Here is a 5,108-nt window from a genome sequence, read left to right on the forward strand (position 1 = left end):
CTCCACTGGGCCTTTTATCTGCTATCCCTGGTCCTTCCAAATGACTCCTGTGGTGATAGCCATACTTCTTTGGAAAGGGCTCTCTCTACTGGAGCCATAGCACCTATGAGGAACACAGTGAGTTTTTATTTTAAGATCTACATAGCTGACTGTCGTACAGCCCCACTCCTGTACCTTCAATAACCTAAAAACAGCAGGATACTTCATCACCAGCAACCAATATGTGACATATTTTCACTGTCACTATGAGTAGGGTACCGCACATATGTGCATGCACTGACAAAAAACCAATGCCTCCTCTCCCTACCTTCTTTCCCTTCCACCCAAGCTCACATGTAGCCTCTGCATACTCCACTCCCTTAGTTAACCTCTTGCTTGAGATCTGTTACATAGTGTGACATTGTGGTGTCCACCCCTTAGTTATACTGACATCCATTTGTGTAACATTTGCTTATACACTTCTTTGTTTTCTGTCAAAGACACTAACATACATTTATTCTAGTTTCTCCCTTTACCATGTCAAACATCTCATGTTTGTACTTCTTTGGGGGAAGAGGCAAATATCTTGTATAGAATTAATTCCATATGACAGCTCCTAGAATGAGGGAGAGATGCTTGGCAATGTGCAAACGTAGTAAATATGGGCAGAGCATGGTAACAGTCAACATTTCTAGAGTATCAATTATCTATTAGATACTTTGCTTTTAATCTATGAAGAAGAAACTGAGTTTTTATAATCTTAAATTAATATCATTGCCAAAAAAAGTCAGAGAGGACTTAGAAAGCTGGAAAGGAACAAAGAAAAGAGAGGCAGAGGGAGGGTTGGATGAATGGAGGAAGGAAGCAAAACTCCATCAGTTTTGCTATTTCTCAATGAAATAAAAGAATAAAATATTCTATAATTTTATTCAAAAAGTATGTGTTTCTAAAGGTCTTCTTGATGTTGAAATCGGTCAAAGCACACTTTTAGACTTGTGTATTAAGTCAAACTACACAGATATTGTTTTGAAAGTACAAAGACTTGATTGAATCCTCTAAATTTATATGAAATTGAATTCTTCTTTTAGAGGCAGTAAAAGGCAGAGGCTTTTGAGAAAGGAATAAAATATACAAGCCCCCCTCCAATGGATTAAAGGGCCAGAGGGAATAAGATAAGGCCTTTTCCTCTGGCTCTGTGCCATCTTGGAAGCAAGCCCTCAGTAGATACAAAACCCAAAGGTACAAGACCCTGACACCCTGACATTAGCCTTTTACCTCCAAATTATAAATAAATAAAAGCATGTTGTTTATAAATTATCTAGCCAGTGGTATTTTTGTTGTAGCAACACAAACTAAGGGAGGTTCCAGCACATTACAATCACATTTACAAAAAGGATCCCCTAGATGTTTTGAACAATGGCCGTAATTTGCAAACACATATTTGACTTGGAGCCCCATTAGAAAAGTGACTACTGGCTTAGGTATTTAAACAGAAGATATTGAATATGGGTATTAGTTACAAAATAGATAGAATTGCTGAGACAACTCTAACAAATGAGATAGAATGAGTACTAGAGAATATAAGGAATTGTACCAGCTCTAGGAATGGAGGACTTTGAGGAGCACTGTGTATGTAGTGCTGAAAAGATGTGATAAAAGTTAGTATTGCCTAAGACCACACAGAGACTACACAGAGAGACACTCATAAGGGTATATCTACTGCATGAGATACTATTTAAAGAAGAGACAAGGTAAGAAATGGTTTAGCTTATTCTGTCTGCTCTCACTCAAATTTCTCTAGGATTCCATTTGGCTGAACCTGTAGAAAGCCAAAAAGTGATGATCAATGGTAACATATGTCTTGCAACAGAGAACAAAGTGGGAAAGGAGGACATAGAATGAAGCTGTAATCAAACCAGAACACCCCAAATACTAAGTTGAGAGCAAGACTTATAAGGAATATGGCTTTTCTCTGTCTCTTCATTTGTTTTGCAGATAACTGATTATATACTCTACACAGGAAAGAAAAATAGTATGTCCGCATCCACCAAGATTAGTTATTGATGAAGAAGGCAGACAATCTACAACATCTACCAGAAAAACAAAAACAAAAACCCATGTTTAGCGATACAGAGTAATCCCTGGGCCTCTGAGGTCTTTGCACTGGTGGAAAGTATGAAGCACAAGCAGGATCCAACTGTGGGGGAAGCCAGGTACCTCAATCATTTAACATTCTGAATGCAAACAATGCAGACCCAAGTATCTCAGATAGGTGTTGACATAGCCTGCAAATCCTTCAGGCACTTGTCATAGGCCTTCTGATATTTTCTTGGGGCTTCCACCACAATCAAGTAGGTGAGATGCTTGGAGCCTGTAGCTGCACACAAGTCTGTCTTAGGGGGTATATAGACACAGGGCAACTTCTGGTCCTCTCACATAATTGGAATACCTCAGTCAGCAATGTGTCTCCTGATAAAACCATGATCCATTTATCACCCTTGTTAACAAATTTCTGAAATTCCTTCACTTCATGTTGAATCTGATTTTTCTTCATGGACTTCTTCATGCACTTGTAAAGCTTGCATGTAGGCTTGCATGGCAGGTTTTGTCAAGGCAGTGGTAGCAAGATGGGGTTCAAGTTGACCAGTAGCTCTTGGTATATGTGCTTCTCATTGCAGCTCTCTGCCTGTGCCTCAGACTCCTCAGGAACAACCTTTATTTTGGTTATCTTGTCAACTCTGCCAACCAAGTCATTGCACAGTAGAATAGCTGCCACCGCCTCCAAGATCACTTCCAGGTCATAAACCTGTCCTACCCCATGACCAAATGGGAAATGATGGAGAATGTTCCTTTGAAAACAATGTTCTCTCTCATTAAAAGGTGATTTAGATTTGGTCAACCCTCCACTTTCCAAAGATAATTTCAGGAACCATCTGTAATGGTTTCTTCCATCTTTAAAAATTTCTTTATGTTTACTGGCTTCACTATACTTAAACTTCAATTAAGTACTCATAACTTTTCCCACAATCTACTTGGATCTCCATAATCTAACCACTTAAAGCTCAGCAACACTGTCATGACTCATTTGCTGGCATGGTCCTTCAAACGTGGAAAGCCCTAGACTTTCTTATCACAAAGGTAAGTGTCACCAGTGCTCATAGTAATGACACCAGTTGCTTCAGAGTAAACAATATGAATTTGGTACAAAGAAACTTATCAAAATTAAAAGTAGCATAAAATGTTAAATGACTTGATTAAAAATTCATGACTGGGTCAGATTATGGGTAGAGAAATACATTAGATCTGGTCCTATAACCTGTCACAATGTTGTTAATATAGCTAGTTTTAAGTTGTAACTTTGGTCCTCACTCAATTAATAGTTCAGTTTTCTTTGTTTCTTCCTGTTGGAATCCTCAGATTCCAGATGTTTAAGCTGTTTGTTCTTTCTGCTAACATCTAGACAGATTCCTAAGCAGGGATATAAAGGGTCTCAGTCCTACTTCTCAACTAGCAGTTACCTTCTATGAGGAGCATTGGTAAAGAAGAAAGAAATGTTCGAGTTCACTGTGTGAAAGGGTGTCTCTGTTTATTCAATTGTGAATTCTGTATCATAGGATAGGTATGGCCCATCATCAGATTTTCTGTTTTGTAAACAGTCATGCTCCTCACTTGCTGATTGGCTTAATAAAAATCTGATGGCCAAAGGCTGAGCAGGAATGGGAAGGTAGAACTTCCATGCACAGAAGGGTCTCTAATGAAAGAGGGTGAAGTGGGAGATGTGCCAGCTGGGCATGGAGGTGATTGGTCATGAAAAGGAGCAAAGAGGTAAAGAACTAGCTGTGTGACAGGACTTAGGGCTCAAATAGTAACACTAATTTAGATTGAGCTAACTGAGGTTCTGTCTCACTATATTTGGCATTCAAGATGGTAACAGATATCCAAGCTTAGGACACTAGATTTAAGCAGTAGGATCCAGGCCCAGAAGCAGCAATCAGCCATGCCTTGCTCTGTGACCAGTGTGTGACAAAAACACAAGAGAAGCTAAGAGATGGCTTTTAAGATGGAAGGCAGGGAACATAGAGCCCTGGCTGCAGTCTGTGGAACACATGTTGCAAAACAAGCATTTTCCAGAGCTGTGTTGCTGCTTATTTAAGCAGACTTAGATGAGGTGAATACTGAGAAACGTAATGCTACAATACAAGCAATAGAACAGAGGCGGGAAGATCCTTTAAATCAGCATAAATAATCTTCAGGAAATCCAATCTAGAACCTACAGCTCTACCCTACGATGAGACTACAAAATGGCATTTCATATCCATTAGAAAACCCACAATAATTTTTTCAGTTATAATAAGAGATGAGATTCTACAAGGGCTTGAGAAATTTACATGGAAGCTCATAGAGATGCTAGACTTAAAGAGATTTGAAGAAGCAATAATGTCTTATGACATGCACTTAACTTACATAAAGCAGATACCTAATAACTGAGACACACAAAATCATATAATTTCAAAGACTGGAGAGATTTGATGTCAGCCATCTTAGAATATGGCCTTCAACTACAATGGCTAAAAAGGTGAAAAGATTTTTAAAAAAGGTGAAAAGATGAAGCTTCAGTTATGGAACAATGAAATACGACTAGAGGCATTAATATTGTCAATGATCACTTGTTTGGTGAAGGTGAATATTCTTTTTTTTCAGATTTTTTTATTTATATTTCAAATGTTATTCCTTCTCCTGGTTTCCTGTCCATAAGCCTCTTACCTGTCCTTCTTTTATAGGGTGTTCCCTCCCCAACCATACCCCCTTCCCACTCTTCCTGACATTCCCTTACACTGGGGTCCAACCTTGGCAGGACCAAGGGCTTCTCCTTACTTTGGTGTCTAACAAGGCCATCCTCTGCTATATATACAGCTGGAGTCATGGGTCAGTCCATGTGTAGTCTTTGGGTAGTGGTTTAGTCCCTGGGAGCTCTGATTGATTGGCATTGTTGTTCTTATTGGATTGCAAGTCCCTTCAGCTCTTCCAATCCTTTCTCTAATTCCTCCAGTTCTCAGTTGATTGGTTTGTTGCTAGCATTCTTCTCTATATTTGACATGCTCTGGCTGAGTCTCTCAGGAGATATCTAT

The 5,108-nt window shown here is 39.1% G+C and overlaps 1 pseudogene; it reads right to left on the minus strand.

Annotated features, from left to right (window-relative positions):
* Positions 1-2,243: 2,243 nt before the first annotated feature.
* Positions 2,244-3,513, minus strand: Nhp2-ps2 (NHP2 ribonucleoprotein, pseudogene 2; annotated as a pseudogene).
* Positions 3,514-5,108: the final 1,595 nt, after the last annotated feature.

This window comes from Rattus norvegicus, chromosome 5, assembly GCF_021556685.1.
Source record: "Rattus norvegicus strain SHRSP/BbbUtx chromosome 5, alternate assembly SHRSP_T2T, whole genome shotgun sequence".
NCBI classification, from domain to species: domain Eukaryota; kingdom Metazoa; phylum Chordata; class Mammalia; order Rodentia; family Muridae; genus Rattus; species Rattus norvegicus.